The sequence below is a fragment of the Rattus norvegicus genome, chromosome 3 (genome assembly GCF_036323735.1).
Source record: "Rattus norvegicus strain BN/NHsdMcwi chromosome 3, GRCr8, whole genome shotgun sequence".
In the NCBI taxonomy this organism is placed as follows: Eukaryota; Metazoa; Chordata; class Mammalia; order Rodentia; family Muridae; genus Rattus; species Rattus norvegicus.
The window spans coordinates 123,135,398-123,159,464 of record NC_086021.1 but is presented as its reverse complement, the minus strand read 5'-3'; positions in this window follow the sequence as shown (position 1 = coordinate 123,159,464).

Below are 24,067 nucleotides of genomic sequence, written 5' to 3'. Positions count from 1 at the left end.
TTTGAAATCCCATAGGAAGAACAACAGTACCAACCAACCAGACAACAATATCAACCACCAGAGCTCCCAGGGACTAAACCACCAACCAAAGAGTACACATGGAGCCACCCATGGTGGGAGCAGGTGGGTGGAAGGGGGAGCACCCTCATAGGAGCAGAGGGAGGGGGGATGAAATAGAGGGTTTTGAAGGGGAAACCGGGAAAGGGGATAACATTTGAAATGTAAATACATAAAATATCCAATTAAAAAAAAAAACCCCTGAAAGAGCAGTCAGTGCTCTCCATCCTCTCTTTTCTCTTATAAGACAGAATTTACAGTTGATAATCTAACTTTTATTTTGACAATTTTGTCTAAAATTATCTGCTGCCTGGTATAGTGAATGTCATCCACTTCATTTATTAAAAATTATTTAGTGCATTTCCTGAAATATCTTCTTAAATCCATTTACTTTCAGCACATTTGTTTCTTTTAATTTTGTGTGTGTGGCTATAATATAATTCCTTCTCTTCCTTCCCTCCAACATCTCCCATACACCCCTCCTTACTCTCTTTCAAATTCATAGTCTCCGTTTTTGTTAATTATTGCTACATGCATATGTGCATATGAATAATTGCTCAGTCTGTCTAATGTAATGTGTAATGTTTTCAGGAATGACCACTTGGTACTGGATAACCAAACACTGTGCTCTTCCCTGGGAAAGACAATTTCTCCTGTGCTGTTTTCCTTAGTTGTATATAGTTCTTTGTGTAGGGTTGAGGACTCACTTACTGTTCACTCTGGTGTGTCTTTGTTCAGCTCATGTTTGGACAGTCTTGCTGGAGAGGGTTTCTGGGTGTAGCTTCTGACATTACTAGGTAACATAGGTTCACAGCAAACTACCCAATCTTCTGGTTCTTACAATATTTCCATCCCTCTCTCCTGAGCCCTGTGAGTGTTTTGTAGATGTATCAGCTGGGACCAGACTCCACAACTCTGCATTTTGATTGGTTGTGGTTTTCTGCAATGGTCTCCATCTGTTGCAAAGAGAAGTTCCCTTGATGAGGGGTGAGGACTACACTTTTCTGTGGTGTAAGGGCAAATGGGGTTTATGCTGGGTTAGTAAAATGGTGGTTGTAAGTTTTCCTTCAAGATCCCTGCCTTCACAAGCCTCATGAGGATTTCCAGTTACCTATATATTAAGTAATTTAGAAATTGCCCTGCACATTGGAGGCACAATATAAAATCGAAATGGTTTCCTTCTTTAATTTACACCACTTTTATTCTTTTTCAAGTGTCCAGTTCTTCTGTTTCCTCTGGGAGTGTGTGGTCTACTGTCACATTCATCTGGCAGACTTTTCACATTAAGAAATTTCTACTTAAGGGGCTGGAAAGTTGGGGAAGAGCATTTGCTGTGCAACCATGGTGATCTGAATTAGATCACAGAACCCATGGAAAAAAGCACTCTCCGGCTGGAGAATTGACTCAGTGGAGAAGAGTTCCTGATGTTTTGCAAAAGACCAGAGTTCAGTTCCAATCACTTCTATCATGTGGTTCCTAACTACCTGCAACTCCAATTCCAGGGGATCCATTAACACCTTCCTCTGACTTCTACCCTCACATACACAAACCCAGACATATACAAATAACTAAAAATAAAAATAACATCTTAAAAAATAGGGAGTTGATTAAACCTGTAACTCCAGCGTGTAGTAGGTGGAGACAGGGGGATCCTTGGGGTTTACTGGGTGCCAGCCTAGCTCCAGATTGAGTGAGACATCTGTCTGAAAGGAATGAGATGGAGAGTATTAGAATAGGAAACCAAGTGTTCTTATCTGGTCTCAGTGAACACGTGGGTGTGTACTTTCATAAACAAATATATACATAAATCATACCCTCATACAAATATACACACAAAAGAAATTTCTTCTTAAAAATTTTGTCCTCTTACTGTGTGTGTTTCCCTTTAAATTCTTTGAATATATGGGTGATTGGGTTTAGTCCCAATTTGTACATTGTAATTTGTTAAAACAATCTATTTTATTTCTGAGGTTTGTTTATTGAATTCACGTCTTTTAAATTTGTTACATAATGTTTCTACAGCTGTGCAGTTCCAGTTCCTTTTTATTGGCTGCTAGGTCTTGTACTATTGTGATGCACAGCTGAACTTGACATTTTCTTCTTTAAATAATGATTCTTCTCTTTTAGCTGATGGCTAACTTACTTGAAAATCAATTTAGTTTTCTTGAGTCATGTTGTTAGTGTTTGTGTACAGATCATCCGCTGGTCCAGGGCCAGCTTAAGTCTACTGTTAAGGAGTGATTCTTCTAAGTCTAATGAATGAACTAAGCATTCCAAAGATGTCTCCACTGAGATAGCTCAGAATTCAATTATCCTCTAGCCCTTTGAGAACTCTTTGAATTTTTAGCTTAAAACTTGCTCACACTTGGTCATTATCTATACTTTTTATATCTACATGTTTGTCTATTTAATTGATCTATAATCTATAATCTATCATCTATCCATCCACCCATTCATCCATCTATCTATCTATCTATCTATCTATCTATCTATCTATCTATCTACCTACCTACCTATCTATCTATGTTTCCATCCATCCACCCATTACACCTGGGCAGAGAGACCATCAACTAAGGAATTGCCTTCATCGATTCTGCCTGTGGCCATCGTGAGGCATTTTCTTGGTTGATGATTGATTGTGAGGGCTGACCTCACTGTGGGCAGTACCACTCCTGGGCAGGGCGTCCTCGGTTGTAAAAGAAAGCAAGTTGAGCAAGCAGTGGCAGTGACCCAGGAATCGGCATTCCTCTGTGGTCTGTTCCTCAGCCCCTATCTTGAGTTCCTGCTTTGGCTTTCCTTGATGATGGGATGTAAGTTATAAGACAAGTCAACCCTTTCCTCTCCAAGTAGTTTTGGTCAGTGTTTTTATCACCACAACAGGAAGAAACTAAGACAGGCATAAGACACCATATATGAGAGTAGAAAAGGTAGATAGAGGTATATAGAGAGATTGGCACCTGTGCTTCATTTCTTAGATAAAGACTCCTCATATCGCAGTCTCAAGGTTTATCCAAGTTCTCTCACGTGACGTGATTTTTTCCTTCTTTTACTATCTGAATAATTTAACAAAGTCTGCATATCCACATTTCATTCTTGCACTCAACTACTGATAGATACGTAGGTTGTTTTTGTATCACAGTTGTGAATATGTTGACTTGATTAATACTGTCCTTCTTAGGCTCATATATGAGCCTGTGGTGATGCTTGATCCTCAGTTGGTGGAAGTGTTTGGGAAGGATTTTGAGGTGTGGCCTTGTTGAAGAAGGCACATCCCCGGGAGTAGTCTTTAAAGTTTCAAAGACCCATGGTGTTCCCAGTTAGCTCTCCCTCTCTCTCTTTCTGCCTCATTGGTGATATCTCATCAGTACAATATTAATTATTCCATGCCTGCCTGCTGCTATACTCCTTGATGGTCCTGAACTCACCTTCTAAAAATGTCAGCCCCAATTAAATGATTTCTCCTATAAGTTGCCGTGGTCATGGTGTCTCATCACAGCAATAGAAAAAAGGAACTAAGACAGTGAATATCTCTGTAATGAACATAGGAATGCAGATCCTGATTAGTGCTTTAGAATATGTGCCCAGAAATGAGACTGCTAGCTCTATTTTAAAGTTCTGCAGGAAACTCCATAATGTTTCCCTTCACGGCTACGTTACTTTGTGTTCCCACAGTATGCTAAGTGAGCAGCCAGTCACAGAAGAACAAACGCTGCATGATTCCACTTACATAATGGATCTAAAAACAGTAAAATCTATAGATGAATCACGGTTGTCAGAAGATGGGGAGGAAGAAAATCGGGTGGGGGTGGATAACTGGTTTGTTAGAGAGGCTCAAATGAGAGCCTCTGTACTTGGCCCACCTGTCTATCCCTTTTGTTTTTGTTTCCTACTTACCTGGCTCTTAAATTTTTTTTTTATTTAGGTGTACTTGGCACAAAATAAACCACACATTAATACAAGGCACAATGTCACAGGTTTGGATCTAGCTATGTACCTACACACAGTCAAGTAACCAATGTATTCATCACCCCTAAAAGGCTACATTCATCCTTGTAACCCTCTTAGCTCCTGATTCTTTGTACCCATGCAGCTACTGTTTAAGGCAGTCTTTTGAGTCAGTATTTTCCCCCCTCAAGGTTCTTTTAGGTAAAGCTTGCTTTGAAGGTGGCTTAAGCTGGAATAGAGCAATCCTTAGCCTAGGGCCAGCGAGAAGAGTCCCTGGAAAAACAATATTTATCTGTACTTTCTCACATCACTGTTGCTGTAGGAGCTGCTGTGATTCTGGTCCCAAGTGATTGTCTGCTGCCTTGTGCTAGTCATGTCAAATACTTTCTCTGGCCACTGCTAGCTCCCACACAAAGTGCAGGTGCGTGTGTGTGCACACACATACACACATACACACGCACACACACACGCACACACACGCACACACATACACACATACACATGCACACACACACGCACACACATACACACATACACACGCACACACACACGCACACACACGCACACACATACACACATACACATGCACACACACACGCACACACATACACACATACACACGCACACACACATACATGCACACACACATACACACATACACATGCATACACACACGCACACACATACACACATACACACATACACACGCACACACATACACACATACACACACATACACACATACACACGCACACACAGATACATGCGCGCGTGCACACACACACACACACACACACACACACACACACACAGGTACTATGTATTTTGCCGAATGATTGAGTACATCAATGTAATCATATTATGTTAAGCAATAGGTCCAATAGATCTTCTCGAATTTGGCAGGAAGACAATTAAGTATAATAACAAACCTTTAAGATGGTCTGTACGGTATCTGAAAGCAAAAGGAAAACTCATTTCTAGTTGATGACTTACAAATGCTTCAGAAAATGAAATTTAAATATGAATTTGGTCCTCAGGGCATCTAGATAGATCCTGTGCAATACTTGTTCACTGCTTTAAGTCAGCCTCATTAGAGACTGGGCACATCCTTGAGTTTTACTCTGAATCTTGTCTTGTGTCTAACTCTAAAAAGTTGAGTTAATGTGCTACGTGCTAAGTAGATCACTGTGTCTTTTTCTGACAATTGCTCAGAATAAGAAGAACAGTTTCCTTTAGACTGGCAGCAAGAAATGATGCCTTCTGCTCCTCAGTCCGATGGTTCATTTGGCTTGTTATTGTAAATTGGGCATAATAAGCTTCCCATGATGATTTCCCTTCAGCCTTGACTGGTGGCTTCACTGGCTGATTACACACATTGACCACATCGCCACTTGTTTCAGGTTCTGTGGCTGAAACTTGAGTCAAGATTGCACCATGGAAAGGGATATGGCAATCCTGGCTTTGGAAAGAGAGGCATCTTTTTGCTTGGTAGATGAAAAGGGATGGAAATAAGGACTGACAAAAAAATGCTCATATTTTCTGTCTGAACTGTGAAGTTGCTGATATAGTGTGCATTGATTCATTTATTCATTCATCTATTCATATATTTATTTGTTTGTGATACAGGACCTTGCTACTTAGTCCCTGGTCTTGAACTTGCAATACCCATGACTGTCTCCCATGACATCATCTTCTATGTTCTTTTTCTTCCTTCCTTCCTTCCTTCCTTCCTTCCTTCCTTCCTTCCTTCCTTCCTTCCTTCTTTCCTCCTTCCTTCCTTTTCTTTCTTTCTCTTTTTGGAAGAATTGCTTTGAGTAGGTAAAGCTCCTTTTGCAAATTCTGTTTGACGTCTTCCATTTAACCTGAAAGGCTGAGTTTTCATCTGTATTTTACTGTAACGTTAATTGATTTAAATTTGCTTAAAAATTCTCTACTTCCTGAGGATCTGTGGTAATCCTTGGTGTAGCAAACACCAGCATTTTAATTGCTTGTCTTTGCCCTTCAGGTGTGTATATTGAAGTATGTGGGTTTCACATTTTGGAAATCAAGAAGAGTTCAGTTGAAAAGAACATTGCATGTCTTTTTCGTCTTCTGTCCCTTTTCTAGAGGGTTACTCCAATTAACAGAATAGGAAACAATGTGCAGGGCCCCTTGTACAGCAACAAACACTGCAGAAAAAGAATCAATCATAGGTTCCTGCTGTGTAGATCTGCCTTGAGCACTTTCTGATGTGGCTTTGATGGTGTTTATTATTGTCTCATTGCTCTAGAGTAAACTGTTAATACGATGACTTCTACTGGGTCAAAGAGCCATACATGGTTTGTTTCAAACCTTTATTCCTCGGGGCACCAGCAATTTCTTTTATACCCAGCCATCTGTAACTAGTAATTCATGACTAGTTTGCAACCTAGATCCATGAATAATTTAATCCCTCAACTATCTGAGTCATGCCTTGTTAGAAATTAATTATTGTAAATTATCTTCTTACAGAGAATTTATTTGGGTAATGCATAATGGGACTTACTTTTGATTTTATTTAAGATTCTTGCTTCTCAAGATAACCAATGGAACCAATGCTTTGGTGGAAGGAAAAATATCTCATTTTTGCCTCAGTTTGCCTCATTTTGAACCATGGTTTTAAAGGACCTTGTTAGCCAATTCAAGCTGTAAAGGTATGAGATAATCTAAGAGAAAATGGCCATTATCTGCAAAGACTCAATAGAGAAAAAACAAACAAAACAACAACAAAACTCCACCAAACCCACACCATTAATCCCATCTTTCCTGAGATAGCAGAAAATTCATGTCAGATCATCATGCCAGTCTTCATCCACTGTTTACTGACCATCAAATATTGCCTTCAGATTGGACAGTATGATACAAAATAATATATTCCTACAAAGAGAAATGATGCATGGATCCATGAAAATCATGTGTCAGTGCACTGCAAAAATCACATTTTACTCAGTTTCCTTAAAATTTAGTGTTGAGAAAATGAGGAGTCAGGGGAGGGGGGCTAATTGAGAATGCAGCTATCAAAGACTTGGTGAGACCCCTGAAAACACCAACTGGAAAAAAAGACTGAACAGTTTCTCAGAGAGAGTACAAAATATGCCATAACTCATGCATTTGCAGCCTCGTAATTCTGTTAGGAAAGTTATGACAACAAGAGCAATGCCTGGTTCCTTCTTTCTGATTTCGGACTGAGCTGTATTCAATTACAAAATCTATCTGATTTCTTATAGAAATTATGGCCTCCGCCTTCACAATTTTGACTTTACTTTCTAAAATAATCCTAATCAAATGCCTTTGAACTTTCTGCTGCTGAAATATGGTTTCATTTTAAATGGATTCACTGTGAAATGCCTTTTGCTGCTACCGAAGGCATTGAATCAGGCAATCCACCTTCTTCTTCTCTTTCAGTCCTGCACTCAGTCCCTCTTTAATCTCCTTGTCTTTGCTCTGTTTGTATTTTTTTTCTGGTTTTGTCCTTTCTTTCCTTCAAGGTTGTGATGAGAATTGAGCTACCAAAAGAAACCACAAAGGTGACTGACAATTCAGGAGTCATTTAGATGAGACTCTTGCAACCTGTGGATTTGCTTACCAATCCCTTTATTAGAAAATACAATCTAACTCTTCCCTTATTTTCAACCATTTTAAACAAGTAAGTTTTGAATTTACTTTTGAATTTTAAACAAGTAATTTGTGAAGGTTGCTTTATTTTTACTTACTCTCCCTAGAAAGAGGAAAATAGCCACAGTAATTGTTTACCATCTTCCTCTTACAGAGAACTGGGCAGGAAGATTTTGAGTGAGGGTTACTTTTTCCAAGAGGAAGCCTTATTGGCATGTGTAACTCTCTGGCAGAATTGTCTGAGGTCTCCTTTTTTTGATTGGAGAAAATACCTCCCATGATGCTATTCTCTTCTTCAGGGGTCCCCTCCTGGCTCTCACCATTGCCCTCTTTCACTCCTCTCCCCGTAGCGTTCATTTTTTGGATGTTAAATAGCACAAAATATTCTAAAAATAGCGCTTCCACTCTCCACCCAACCCCCCAACTATGCTCATGTATGAACCCAGGGAACTAATCAAACAGGCAAAGCGCCTGCCTGGCAAGAAGCCTACATGTTCAACTGTGCACAATGCAAAAAACATTGGCCAGGATGTAATGTAAACATTGACGTACAAGCTTTGGTGTGCTCCGTGTTTGTGTTGTATAAGTAGCTCATTGAAAATGAAGAGGAAGGAGATTTATCATCTTACTTACACAAGTCAGGTTCTGTAGGGAAGAGGGATTTCAGGAGTGTGCCGAGTAGCGAAGGTGTGGGCGTTTGGTCCTAATAAGCAGTACAAGGAAAGAAGAGAATGGCGTTTAGGAAGAAGAGATTCTTCTTGCCAGAAGAGCCAAGGTAGTGAGTGCATTAAGTAATCAAAGGTAAACTACACTTTATGCCATTGACTACACAAAGGAGATCAACAAGCACATGTGTATGGAGAATTGGGCATGTGAGTGAGTGAGTGAGTGTGTGTGTGTGTGTGTGTGTGTGTGTGTGTGTGTGTTAAACACAGTTAATATCATCTTAGGACAATTCCAAGTGGCGAACTATTCTTTTCACATTATAGATGAGGCGTTGAAAAGTAGTATTGTCCTTAAGACCACATTCCTATTTAGTTGCAAAGCCAGACTCCTAACTGAGATGGTCTAGTTGTGGATTGTACGTGGATTTAGTTCTGTATAATTGTTCTGTGTAATTCTGTTTAGGAACTGCTAAGAGTACTCATTCTACTTTCCTGCAACTAAGATGAAATCTTGTGGATTGAGCTATTCCATTCTCTTGGGTTCATTTGAGATGAATGGTAATTACTACTCCGATCCAATGATGTTTGTGCTGATCTGATATAATGAATGGAGAAATCCTGGCAGGACATCAGGGTATCAATTAATTGATTTACTCAAAGGATTTTTTTTCCTGGAATTGAACGTTAGATTTAGCCATTCAATATTTTTTCTTTGATAAAAATAGAAGAATTCACAGCTGTTAGGTAATTCCAAGTTTTTGACTCTAATTACTAAATCAAACTCAATTGGGTATTTCAGAGGAGGATTTCTATAATATTTCTAGAGAAAACAACAATATCTCGAAGACAGTTAGGAAATGCTATGTAAATCGTATTGTGTAAACCCCAGTTAAAAGCGTCTATCCCATGATGTAACCAATGAGGGTGGATTGTCCTGTGATTGGTTTAATAGGTGCTTCAAAACGCTGTTGTAGATCACAATTACAGTTAAGGAGACTATATTAGAGAAGTAGAATTTAAAGTTGCTCAGCAGATGGTTTAGTGCCTAGTTGTTGGGAAGCGAAGCATCTTATTATATACTTACGGGATAGCTCCCACAAAATGGAATTCAAATCACGTCCAGAAAGCAGATAGAAATAGATTCAAGTGCCTCTTTTTATTTAAATATACCTTAAAAATAGTCATTTTAGGGCTGGAGAGATGGCTCAGTGGTTAAGAGCACTGACTGCTCTTCCAGAGGTCCTGAGTTCAAATCCCAGCAACCACATAGTGGCTCACAATCATCTGTAATGAGATCCGATGCCTTCTTCTGGTGTGTCCGAAGACAGCTACAGTGTACTTATATATAATAAATATTAAACCAATCACAGAACAATCTACCCTCATTGGCTATGTCATGAGATAGACACTTTTTATTAGGGTTTACACAATACAATTTACATAGCATTTCCTATCTTCGAGATATAATAAATAAATAAATAAATCTTTAAAAATATAGTCACTTTAGTTTACATTGTGTGTGTGTGTGTGTGTGTGTGTGTGTGTGTGTGTGTGTGTGTGTGTGCTTGTGTGTATGAGTGCAAGTGTCCATGAGTCTGGAACGGTGAGTCAGATCCTCCAGAGATGGAGTGGCTGGCAGCTGTGAGCCACTGGCTGCATGGGCCCAGGAGCAGGATATGTTCTTAACCACTGAGCCATCTCCCCATCCCTTTGAACGTATTTTTACCTGCATATTTTCTACCCAAAATGTTTATTGCTAATATCATCAGTGGATGTTCTTTAAATGGGTGTGACTCATGTGTGCCATACTCAGTCCAAAGGTCACTTCGTCAGAGAGCATTAGCCACTTTTGATTTCTGCCTTCAGGATCTCACCACCCCACTAACTACTAGTGTTGTTAGTCTTTTCTTAGTAACTTTAATTTTTTTATCTTCATTCTCTGTTATAATATTTTACCTTTCAATCTCACTAAAGAACACACATACTCATCCAGATACTTTATCAAATTCCCTATCATGAATGGTCTGTATTAAATTATCTACATTTTAGTAGAAATAAGTAATGTCAACAACAGTCTACTTTCTCCTTTGCTACCTTGCTAGGTCTGTGTCTGGTCTTTGGCTGCTCTGTGGCTTCTTCATTCTTCCACCATTCTTCACTCTTTCTTCCTCCACCCATTCAACCCCCTAACACTATATAAGAGACCAAAAGAAGGATAAAGAGGAAAGGAGAGAGAATCCTGAATAAAGTCAAGGGTAAGAGAGGGGGATGACATTATGCTAGATGACTTCCTGCTGATTAGGTGCCTGGAGAAAGTTTGATAGTTACTGTAACTTCTTCTTGTTGTTCTTCTTGTTCTTTCTTCTTGTTCTTCTTGTTCTTCTTGTTCTTCTTGTTCTTCTTGTTCTTCTTGTTCTTGTTCTTGTTCTTCTCCTTGTTGTTTTTCTTCTTGTTCTTCTTCCTGTTCTTCTTCTTGTTCTTCTTCTTGTTCTTCTTGTTCTTCTTGTTCTTGTTCTTCTTGTTGTTGTTGTTGTTGTTGTTGTTGTTCTTCTTCTTCTTCTTCTTCTTCTTCCTCTTCCTCCTCTTCCTCTTCTTCCTCTTCTTCCTCTTCTTCCTCCTCCTCCTTCTTCTTCTCTGTTGTCCTCCTCCCCTCCCCTCTCCTTCTCTCCCTCCTCCTCTTCCTCCTCCTCCTCCTTCTTCTCTATGTATGACTATTTAACAAGCCATGACCACCAACCTAAGCCAACAAACAGCCATAGCCACAACAATAGCAACAACAACAGCTAACAATTCACACCCATACTGCCTCTCCCAGCTCTAGTATTTATATATTCTCTAAAAGGTCCCCAGAGTTCTAAGTGTCACTCAATCACAGAAACTGTCTGCAGCTGGCAAAATCTTGCCCCCGCTAAAGCACAAGGCAAATTTTAGTCACCTGCTGTAGATGGTCTGAAACAGCCCCATATCTCATACCAGCGGTTAAAATGAAAAACATTCTTATAATACTTCTGTTTTCTTTTAATAAGCCAAAATTTTTATACGCTTCCTGACCTTTTTTAATTTTATTTTTCTTGGATATTTTATGTATTTACATTCTAATATTGTCCCTCTTCCTTACCTTCTCCCCTTGCCTCTGCTTCTATGAGGATGTTTCCACTCCTACCCACCCACTCCCACCTCAATCTCCTGGCATTCCCCTACATTGGGGACATAAGCCTTCACAGGACCAAGGGCTTTTCCTCCTATTGATGCTGAACTATGCCATCCTCTGCTACATATGTGGCTGGAGTCATGGGTCCCTCCATGTGTACTCTAGCTGGTGGTTTAGTCCCTGGGATCTCTGGTGGAGTCTGGTTGGTTGATATTGTTGTTTTTCCTATGGTGTTGCAAACCCCTTCAGCTCCTTCAGTCTTTTCTGTAACTCCTTCATTGGAGTCCCCTTGTTCAGTCCAACGGTTAGCTGCAAGCATCCTCATCTGTATCAATAGGGCTATGGCAGAGCCCCTCAGGGGACATCCATATCTGGCTCCTGTTAACAAGCACTTCTTGACATCAGCAACAGTGACTGGGTTTGGGGCAGCCGCATATGGGATGAGACTCCATGTGGGGCGTCTCTGGATGACCTTTTCTTCAGTCCCTGCTCCACTCTTTGTCCCTGTGTTTCCTCCTGTGAGTGTTTTGCTCTCCTTTTTACAAGGAATGAAGCCTCCACATTTGGTCTTCCTTTTTCTTGAGCTTCATATGAACTGAATTCTAAATTATTACTATACTCTCTTCCTTTTCCTCCTCTCAGAGAGAAAGGGTTTATTTTGCTCGCAATATTAGGGTATAATCCATCATAGCAGGGAAGGAAATCAAGGCAGTAAGAGCTTAAACAGCTAACCATATCACATTTACAGCTGGGAAGTGGAGATGTTGGATGCCTGCTGTGGTGCAGCTCACTGTCTCCACTTATCCAATTCAGAATCCCAGCTAGGGGATGGTGCTACCCTCAGGGGACAGGTCCTCCCATTGCAAATTAAGATAACTTCCCACAGGAATGTACGCACAGAATATCATCTCTCAGGTGATTCTTAATTCCGTCAAATATGCAACTAACACCAACTATGGTAGCAGTGGCTACTGGTAGTACCTGTTGGCAAGTGGTAGGCGGGGGATGGTGGCCTTTCGGGGCATAGTGTCTTCATCTGCCTCTTATTCTGTATCTTCCACAGAGACAGTGTGAGGAACAATAAGGACCCGTGAGTACACTAGGGGTGCTCACCTAAGCCCTTTTAATTCAGCATCTTCCCTTTTCCATACACAACATTCCGTTGGTGTTATTCCTGATCTTCCTACTCAGTCAGATATCTGATACTGCCCCAAAAGGAAACACTGGGGAGGGAGAGATGGTTTAGTGCTTAAAAGTACTTTGGCTCTTAGAGAGGACCTGTTTGGTTCTTAGCACTCATATTAGGTAGCTCACGAACATCTGTAGTTCCAGTTCCAGAGGAGCTAATACTCTCTTCTGGTTTCAGTTGGCAGTATTGCACATGTGGCGCGCGCGCGCATACACACACACACACACACACACACACACACACACACACACACACAAAACATTTTTATATTAAAAATTGGAAACAACACAACATAAAATTAGCATTAGCCATCCCTGTCAGCTCTTCCCAGCCAGTTAGTGACACTAGGTGTGTCAATTTGGTGATTTGGCTTCTTCCCTACTGTGACACAGATAATGCTGATTGCCTGCTGAATGGTTGTTTAAACTCAGTCCCATGTTGAATTAGACGTACAATCTGGGGAGAGACACAGTGACTTTATCTCAGGGGCTTAACAGCTACATTGCTGGACTGCACAGAACTCTCCACGTCTGTCTTTGTCCAAGATTCTGATTGGACAAGAAACCTTGAAGCTCTAATTTCCCATCTTTATCTCCAAGGAAATGTCTAGAAATCAATTTTCTGCTTGTCCTCTTGTTTAGTCAAGGGAAGAAATTTGCTGCTTATGAAGGCTGCAGGGCCTGACACCACTTCCAGAGAGCTCTCCAAGAGCACAGGTTAAGGTATCTTCCACAGAGTCTCGCTCTCCTCACAATGCACAAAGCCTCAACCTTGACCTAGAGGGAATCTCTTTTTGGGAGGAAAGCAAGGAAATTCTGTTTCCATGTTAACGGAGAGATGTCTCCTCCTGTCACTGACTGTGGCTGTTCACTCCATGGGCTCCGGGAGCCCAATTATATATAGAAGCAGGGGGGCAGGGGGAAGGCCCAGGAGCCAATGTTCACACTGGCGTACACAAGATACAGACACAGATCCTGTCAACAGCTAATGGCACATGCTGGTGTGTCGGTGCACACATTGTGGTTTGGAAGATTACCTTTCTAAGTGGACTTACTGTGCAATGGGAAATGAGCTGAGACCCCTATTTCTATACCGTGCCTGCTTGGATGGTCTGGATGCCATCGGCATAGGCAGCAGAGAAAATAACAGCAGGCTCAACTGTTCATGCACGTGTAATAATAGTCTTTAACAGAGGAGGAGTAATTACCTTTGTCTAGTTTTCCCTGCTATAAAATGTTGCAAAGTAGAGCCCAATCCCTAGGGCTCCGGTACGCCATGCTTCTTTTCTGAGATACACGTGGTGACTGAAATATCCTCTGGTTACAAGCTAAATTCACATCTTAATTTTCAAAAATGCATTACTGTGAGTTGGGTAGATTCTCTGAATGCATTTGACGGCTTGCAGGCCCTCGCTATTGGACAACAAATCCTGGTTTACAGCCCAGCGAGATCATAGAATTACGAGAGATGGTGCAGTCCCCTCCCCCATCGCGCTCCACCATCACGGTGACAAGAAGAATCTGTGAAGCAGAAGAGTTTGGGAAGGGTGGCTTCATTTGGAAATAGAAGCCCCCGCGAGCAGCCGGAAGCAGTGGGGCTGAAAAGCAATCGCTACTGTCAAGAACTTTCTTAGCTAGGCAGTGCAGCTGGTGGCAATAAATAGCAGTCTAATCAAGGAGGATGCTCAATTCGTGACACGAGTGTAACCGTTTCAACTGCTGAACATAATTTATGAGGCTGCGTATGTCTGAAATGGATCCCCTTGTGTATTTATAAATAAAAAATGTTAAGGTTCAATAGGAAGAAAGGATCTGCATAGGGAGTCAGGGTAGAATGGGGAGAGCTATGGGAAGTGCCCCACTTCTTAAAAGTACAGTGCGATCCTTAATGTTTTAAAGATGCCTCAGGTGTTCTATTGCACAGCTGCCTCCGTTTCTACGAAAGCAAAATGCTGTTTTCTTCAGTAGTGAACGCCATTTATGGAAAGGGGCCTTAGAATACCCCACCTGTTCCCGGAAGCTGCACAGAGGCAAATTATAGTTGCTAACGTGACTATCCTGGAAACCTCCTTCCGGGATGTGAGCATGTGTTCTCACGTAAGCCATTAATGAAACCTAGTCAATTGCACATAATCTCTAAAATGGCTCTGAAGGAACTGTTGAAAATGATGAACCAGAAAAGCCATGTGTACTATTAGTGAGGTTTAAACACGGGCTCATCTGACCGCTTAACTCGCTGACTCTGCCTGAGTAAATAAGTTATTAGTTTTGACATAACCAGTGGTTTATTTTACCATCTACTGCTGGTCTTTGTTACACGTTCTATTCATACCACATGTTATTGCTCTTCATAATTATCGTGGAGCAGAGCAATTGCACACACTGTATCATATCCCACTGGGATAAACATTGTGGATGAGGGACCAGAAGAACTTGCCTTTGACTTAAAGTTTATTCCTACTGCTTTCTTTACATCGGAAAGATTGCTTACTGATGCCATTCACAAAACTAACTCTATGTTTTAATGACGGTGGGGCTACTCTGAATAGCACTTTATGCAGGAACTCCAAATGCGGGTTTCGGTTCCACTGTGAGCTGTGTTCAAGCTTATGAAGCAAATGGCTGGTTAATCTTTGAAGCTATTATACTCAAGATAAAAATCTGCCAAACCCTGAGAACGCACGACGCGGCATTTGCGCTGCTGTCCTTGGAAATGGATTCTCCAGGCTGTGCTATTTGTTAGCACACACTTTTTGCTTTGCAATAGAAGTAGCAGAATTAAGTAAGGTCAGAGGCCAATGAGTATGAAAAGCTTTTTTTTTTCTGGCGTTTTGTTGACATCCAAACTCATTATTGATCGAGCCACATTACATTTTAATGTTCATGATGGGAACATTAAAAGCAAATAGTGCTGCTTCCTAAGGATTGTTCAGCGGCTATCACTTGGATGTGTTTTAATTACAAATGCAAAAAACAGGGTAAACAAAGACATGCATATTTTAAAAAATCATGTCATAAGGCTAAGAAAAACTATAGAGCAATACGAAAAGCTACTTTATCTTCAAAAGGAATAAAGCTGGCCAGAAAAACTTTTTGTTACCCTGTTCACGATTCTGTTCAGAAACAGACCGTCCCAGAGACTCTGTATAAGCAATTGATAAAGAATTGCATGTGGAGGCTTCTGGGGAATTCTAGGTAGACATGTGCTACCAGGATGAGTTTTAGAAATAAAACAGTGGTTAATGCCTTCCCTCGAATACCTCCTAAAATGCTTCTGGGTCATCCAAGTCCACACTTTGATTCTGTGTGAAGCCGACCGCTGTAAGTCAAAACGGGGGAATGGGGACACTCAAGTCTTTAGTTGGTTCTTTTTTTTCCGGAGCTGGGGACCGAACCCAGGGCCTTGCGCTTCCTAGGCAAGCGCTCTACCGCTGAGCTAAATCCTCAACACTCAAGTCTTTAAATCACTGTGTTCCCGTTCCTCTCCCAGTGAGCCACGGGGACGACATGAAACTTACCTTTTAAGGAAGAACACATTACTTATTTTTTTTAAACTTTCTACCATAACTGAATTTTGTCTCACTCTTTCTTTTGCTTCTGGAAACCAGGAATTCAGAACAGAACCAGCGAAGCTCCTCTATCCTCACGGTCAAGAGCAGCCTTTGTGGATCAGACTGTGGGTGGGACCCAGGCGCTTTTAAATGTGGACATGGAGTCACACGGTACACCGCTCTGACCTCCATGCAGTTTCCCCTGTAAATGGAGGAACACTCTCTCCTGAAGTGTCTTTGGAAAAATGGAACTTAGCTGCAATTTATTTGGGAATGATCTTGCATTGAAATGTTCCTGGATACCCACGTTCATCTCCAGACTCAAGCCAAGGGCTGTCCAGATGTACCAAGCTGCTTCCCTTCTCAGGAGTCTCCCTTCACTCCTGTCAAGCAGCAGCCGCAACCTTAGTCTTATCCTTTAGACACAGTGACTCTTGCACCAGAATGAGTTTTTGTTCTTCTGTTCTGGCCATCTAGAAACTCTGAGGCAAACAAATATTGAATGTTTTCTCTTTTAGTCAAGGCAGGGCTGCTTGAGGAGGAATACTGACAAGCAAGAGTGGACAGGTCTATGGGAGACAAGAGAAGCCATGAGTGTGTATAAAAATGAGCAAAGTATAAACTATACAAAATGACTATGTCACAATAAAACCCGATATTCTGTATTCTCTCTCTCTCTCTCTCTCTCTCTCTCTCTCTCTCTCTCTCTCTCTCTCATTTCTCAAGACAAGGTTTCTGTGTAGCCCTGGCTGTCCTGGAACTTGCTCTATGCATCAGCCTGTCCTCAAACTCAGAGATCTGCCTACCCTCCACCTCTTGAGTTCAGGGATTAAACATGGCTGCCACCACCCAGCTCTGAACAGTAACTTTTTTTTTTTTATTATTAACTTGAGTATTTCTTATATACATTTCGAGTGTTATTCCCTTTCCCAGTTTCCGGGCAAACATCCCCCTCCCCCCTCCCCTTTCTTATCGGTGTTCCCCTCCCCACCCTCCCCCCATTGTCCCCCTCCCCCCAACAGTCTAGTTAACTGGGGTGAACAGTAACTTTTATTTTTTATTTTTTTGACATTTATCAATTGAAGTAGGCTTTATTAAATTGTGTTCTTTTTTTTTTTTTATTAACTTGAGTATTTCTTATATACATTTCGAGTGTTATTCCCTTTCCCGGTTTCCGGTCAAACATCCCCCTCCCCCCTCCCCTTCCTTATGGGTGTTCCCCTCCCAACCCTCCCCCCATTGCCGCCCTCCCCCCATAGTCTAGTTCACTGGGGGTTCAGTCTTAGCAGGACCCAGGGCTTCCCCTTCCACTGGTGCTCTTACTAGGATATTCATTGCTACCTATGGGGTCAGAGTCCAGGGTCAGTCCATGTATAGTCTTTAGGTAGTGGCTTAGTCCCTGGAAGCTCTGGTTGCTTGGCATTGTTGTACTTTTGGGGTCTCGAGCCCCTTCAAGCTCTTCCAGTTCTTTATCTGATTCCTTCAACGGGGGACCTATTCTCAGTTCAGTGGTTTGCTGCTGGCATTCGCCTCTGTATTTGCTGTATTCTGGCTGTGTCTCTCAGGAGCGATCTACATCCGGCTCCTGTCGGTCTGCACTTCTTTGCTTCATCCATCTTGTCTAATTGGGTGGCTGTATATGTATGGGCCACATGTGGGGCAGGCTCTGAATGGGTGTTCCTTCAGTCTCTGTTTTAATCTTTGCCTCTCCCTTCCCTGCCAAGGGTATTCTTTTTCCTCATTTAAAGAAGGAGTGAAGCATTCACATTTTGATCATCCGTCTTGAGTTTCGTTTGTTCTAGGGATCTAGGGTAATTCAAGCATTTGGGCTAATAGCCACTTATCAATGAGTGCATACCATGTATGTCTTTCTGTGATTGGGTTAGCTCACTCAGGATGATATTTTCCAGTTCCAACCATTTGCCTACGAATTTCATAAACTCGTTGTTTTTGATAGCTGAGTAATATTCCATTGTGTAGATGTACCACATTTTCTGTATCCATTCCTCTGTTGAAGGGCATCTGGGTTTTTTCCATTTTCTGGCTATTATAAATAAGGCTGCGATGAACATAGTGGAGCACGTGTCTCTTTTATATGTTGAGGCATCTTTTGGGTATATGCCCAAGAGAGGTATAGCTAGATCCTCAGGCAGTTCAATGTCCAATTTTCTGAGGAACCTCCAGACTGATTTCCAGAATGGTTTTACCAGTCTGCAATCCCACCAACAATGGAGGAGTGTTCCTCTTTCTCCACATCCTCGCCAGCATCTGCTGTCACCTGAGTTTTTGATCTTAGCCAATCGCACTGGTGTGAGGTGAAATCTCAGGGTTGTTTTGATTTGCATTTCCCTTATGACTAAAGATGTTGAACATTTCTTTAGGTGTTTCTCAGACATTCGGCATTCCTCAGCTGTGAATTCTTTGTTTAGCTCTGAACCCCATTTTTTAATAGGGTTATTTGTTTCCCTGCGGTCTAACTTCTTGAGTTCTTTGTATATTTTGGATATAAGGCCTCTATCTGTTGTAGGATTGGTAAAGATCTTTTCCCAATCTGTTGGTTGCCGTTCTGTCCTAACCACAGTGTCCTTTGCCTTACAGAAGCTTTGCAGTTTTATGAGATCCCATTTGTCGATTCTTGATCTTAGAGCATAAGCCATTGGTGTTTTGTTCAGGAAATTTTTTCCAGTGCCCATGTGTTCCAGATGCTTCCCTAGTTTTTCTTCTATTAGTTTGAGTGTGTCTTGTTTGATGTGGAGGTCCTTGATCCACTTGGACTTCAGCTTTGTACAGGGTGATAAGCATGGATCGATCTGCATTCTTCTACATGTTGCCCTCCAGTTGAACCAGCACCATTTGCTGAAAATGCTAGCTTTTTTCCATTGGATGGTTTTGGCTCCTTTGTCAAAAATCAAGTGACCATAGGTGTGTGGGTTCATTTCTGGGTCTTCAATTCTATTCCATTGGTCTATCTGTCTGTCTCTGTACCAATACCATGCAGTTTTTATCACTATTGCTCTGTAATACTGCTTGAGTTCAGGGATAGTGATTGCCCCTGAAGTCCTTTTATTGTTGAGGATAGCTTTAGCTATCCTGGGTTTTTTGTTATTTCAGATGAATTTGCAAATTGTTCTGTCTAACTCTTTGAAGAATTGGATTGGTATTTTGATGGGGATTGCATTGAATCTGTAGATTGCTTTTGGTAAAATGGCCATTTTTACTATATTAATCCTGCCAATCCATGAGCATGGGAGATCTTTCCATCTTCTGAGGTCTTCTTCAATTTCTTTCCTCGGTGTCTTGAAGTTCTTATTGTACAGATCTTTTACTTGCTTGGTTAAAGTCACACCGAGGTACTTTATATTATTTGGGTCTATTATGAAGGGTGTCGTTTCCCTAATTTCTTTCTCGGCTTGTTTCTCTTTTGTATAGAGGAAGGCAACTGATTTATTTGAGTTAATTTTATACCCAGCCACTTTGCTGAAGTTGTTTATCAGCTTTAGTAGTTCTCTGGTGGAACTTTTGGGATCACTTAAATATACTATCATGTCATCTGCAAATAGTGATATTTTGACCTCTTCTTTTCCGATCTGTATCCCTTTGATCTCCTTTTGTTGTCTGATTGCTCTGGCTAGAACTTCAAGAACTATATTGAATAAGTAGGGAGAGAGTGGGCAGCCTTGTCTAGTCCCTGATTTTAGTGGGATTGCTTCAAGTTTCTCTCCATTTAGTTTAATGTTAGCAACTGGTTTGCTGTATATGGCTTTTACTATGTTTAGGTATGGGCCTTGAATTCCTATTCTTTCCAGGACTTTTATCATGAAGGGGTGTTGAATTTTGTCAAATGCTTTCTCAGCATCTAATGAAATGATCATGTGGTTCTGTTCTTTCAGTTTGTTTATATAATGGATCACGTTGATGGTTTTCCGTATATTAAACCATCCCTGCATGCCTGGGATGAAGCCTACTTGATCATGGTGGATGATTGTTTTGATGTGCTCTTGAATTCGGTTTGCCAGAATTTTATTGAGTATTTTTGCGTCGATATTCATAAGGGAAATTGGTCTGAAGTTCTCTTTCTTTGTTGTGTCTTTGTGTGGTTTAGGTATAAGAGTAATTGTGGCTTCGTAGAAGGAATTCGGTAGGGCTCCATCTGTTTCAATTTTGTGGAATAGTTTGGATAATATTGGTATGAGGTCTTCTATGAAGGTTTGATAGAATTCTGCACTAAACCCGTCTGGACCTGGGCTCTTTTTGGTTGGGAGACCTTTAATGACTGCTTCTATTTCCTTAGGAGTTATGGGGTTGTTTAACTGGTTTATCTGTTCCTGATTTAACTTCGATACCTGGTATCTGTCTAGGAAATTGTCCATTTCCTGAAGATTTTCAAATTTTGTTGAATATAGGTTTTTATAGTAAGATCTGATGATTTTTTGAATTTCCTCCGAATCTGTAGTTATGTCTCCCTTTTCATTTCTGATTTTGTTAATTTGGACACACTCTCTGTGTCCTCTCGTTAGTCTGGCTAAGGGTTTATCTATCTTGTTGATTTTCTCAAAGAACCAACTTTTGGTTCTGTTGATTCTTTCTATGGTCCTTTTTGTTTCTACTTGGTTGATTTCAGCTCTGAGTTTGATTATTTCCTGCCTTCTACTCCTCCTGGGTGTATTTGCTTCTTTTTGTTCTAGAGCTTTTAGGTGTGCTGTCAAGCTGCTGACATATGCTCTTTCCTGTTTCTTTCTGCAGGCACTCAGCGCTATGAGTTTTCCTCTTAGCACAGCTTTCATTGTGTCCCATAAGTTTGAGTATGTTGTATCTTCATTTTCATTAAATTCTAAAAAGTTTTTAATTTCTTTCTTTATTTCTTCCTTGACCAGGTTATCATTGAGTAGAGCATTGTTCAATTTCCACGTATATGTGGGCATTCTTCCCTTATTGTTATTGAAGACCAGTTTTAGGCCGTGGTGGTCCGATAGCACGCATGGGATTATTTCTATCTTTCTGTACCTGTTGAGGCCCGTTTTTTGACCAATTATATGGTCAATTTTGGAGAAAGTACCATGAGGAGCTGAGAAGAAGGTATATCCTTTTGCTTTAGGATAGAATGTTCTATAAATATCCGTTAAGTCCATTTGGCTCATGACTTCTCTTAGTCTGTCGACATCACTGTTTAATTTCTGTTTCAATGATCTGTCCATTGATGAGAGTGGGGTGTTGAAATCTCCCACTATTACTGTGTGAGGTGCAATGTGTGTTTTGAGCTTTAGTAAGGTTTCTTTTACGTATGTAGGTGCCCTTGTATTTGGGGCATAGATATTTAGGATTGAGAGTTCATCTTGGTGGATTTTTCCTTTGATGAATATGAAGTGTCCTCCCTTATCTTTTTTGATGACTTTTAGTTGGAAATTGATTTTATTTGATATTAGAATGGCTACTCCAGCTTGCTTCTTCTGACCATTTGCTTGGAAAGTTGTTTTCCAGCCTTTCACTCTGAGGTAGTGTCTGTCTTTGTCTCTGAGGTGTGTTTCCTGTAGGCAGCAGAATGCAGGGTCCTGGTTGCGTATCCAGTTTGTTAATCTATGTCTTTTTATTGGGGAGTTGAGGCCATTGATATTGAGAGATATTAAGGAATAGTGATTATTGTTTCCCTTTATATTCATATTTGGATGTGAGGTTATGTTTGTGTGCTTTCATTCTCTTTGTTTTGTTGCCAAGACGATTAGTTTCTTGCTTCTTCTAGGGTATAGCTTGCCTCCTTATGTTGGGCTTTACCATTTATTATCCTTTGTAGTGCTGGATTTGTAGAAAGATATTGTGTAAATTTGGTTTTGTCGTGGAATATCTTGGTTTCTCCATCTATGTTAATTGAGAGTTTTGCTGGATACAGTAACCTGGGCTGGCATTTGTGTTCTCTTAGGGTCTGTATGACATCAGTCCAGGATCTTCTGGCCTTCATAGTTTCTGGCGAGAAGTCTGGTGTGATTCTGATAGGTCTCCCTTTATATGTTACTTGACCTTTTTCCCTTACTGCTTTTAATATTCTTTCTTTATTTTGTGCGTTTGGTGTTTTGACAATTATGTGACGGGAGGTGTTTCTTTTCTGGTCCAATCTATTTGGAGTTCTGTAGGCTTCTTGTATGTCTATGGGTATCTCTTTTTTTAGGTTAGGGAAGTTTTCTTCTATGATTTTGTTGAAGATATTTACTGGTCCTTTGAGCTGGGAGTCTTCACTCTCTTCTATACCTATTATCCTTAGGTTTGATCTTCTCATTGAGTCCTGGATTTCCTGTATGTTTTGGACCAGTAGCTTTTTCCGCTTTACATTATCTTTGACAGTTGAGTCAATGATTTCTATGGAATCTTCTGCTCCTGAGATTCTCTCTTCCATCTCTTGTATTCTGTTGGTGAAGCTTGTATCTACATCTCCTTGTCTCTTCTTTTGGTTTTCTATATCCAGGGTTGTTTCCATGTGTTCTTTCTTGATTGCTTCTATTTCCATTTTTAATTCCTTCAACTGTTTGATTGTGTTTTCCTGGAATTCTTTCAGGGATTTTTGTGATTCCTCTCTGTAGGCTTCTACTTGTTTATTAATGTTTTCCTGTGTTTCCCTAAGTGTGTTCATGTCTTTCTTGAAGTCCTCCAGCATCATGATCAAATATGATTTTGAAACTAGGTCTTGGTTTTCTGGTGTGTTTGGATATTCCATGTTTGTTTTGGTGGGAGAATTGGGCTCCGATGATGGCATGTAGTCTTGGTTTCTGTTGCTTGGGTTCCTGCGCTTGCCTCTCGCCATCAGATTATCTCTAGTGTTACTTTGTTCTGCTATTTCTGACAGTGGCTAGACTGTCCTCTAAGCCTGTGTGTCAGGAGTGCTGTAGACCTGTTTTCCTCTCTTTCAGTCAGTTATGGGGACAGAGTGTTCTGCTTTCGGGCGTGTAGTTTTTCCTCTCTACAGGTCTTCAGCTGTTCCTGTGGGCCTGTGTCTTGAGTTCACCAGGCAGCTTTCTTGCAGCAGAAAATTTGGTCTTACCTGTGGTCCTGAGGCTCAAGTTCGCTCGTGGGGTGCTGCCCAGGGGCTCTCTGCAGTGGCAGCAACCAGGAAGACCTGTGCCGCCCCTTCCGGGAGCTTCAGTGCACCAGGGTTCCAGATGGTCTTTGGCTTTTTCCTCTGGTGTCCGAGATGTGTGTGCAGGGAGCAGTCTCTTCTGGTTTCCCCGGCTTGTCTGCCTCTCTGAAGGTTTAGCTCTCCCTCCCACGGGATTTGGGTGCAGAGAACTGTTTATCAGGTCTGTGTCTTTCAGGTTCCGGTGGTGTCTCAGGCAGGTGTCCTGCCGCTCCTGGGCCCTCCCCCACGGGAGCCCAGAGGCCTTATACAGTTTCCTCTTGGGCCAGGGATGTGGGCAGGGGTGAGCAGTGTTGGTGGTCTCTTCCGCTCTGCAGCCTCAGGAGTGCCCCGAACAGTAACTTTTAAAAAGTCAATTAAACTAGGTGTGTTGGCACGTGCCTTTAATCCTAGAATTCAGGAGGTAGAGGCAGAAGGATCTCTGTAAATTCAATACCAGCCTAGTCTACAAATCCAGGATAGCCAAGGTTGACAACACAGAGAAACTCTGTCACAAACAGAACAAATTAATTAAAGCAGGGTAGTAGTGACACACACCTTTAATCCTAGCACATTGGAGGCAGAAGCAGATGAATCTCTGAGTTTAAGGCTAGCCTGGTCTACAGAGTGTTCCAGGATAGCCAGGACTATAGAGGGAAAAACTTGTCTTTAAAAACAAAAAACAAAGACAAACAAACAAACAACAACAAAAGATATTTCGAAGCTTGGGAGGATGGTTCACTGGGTAAGAATGCTTGCTTCACAAGCAAGGGGACCT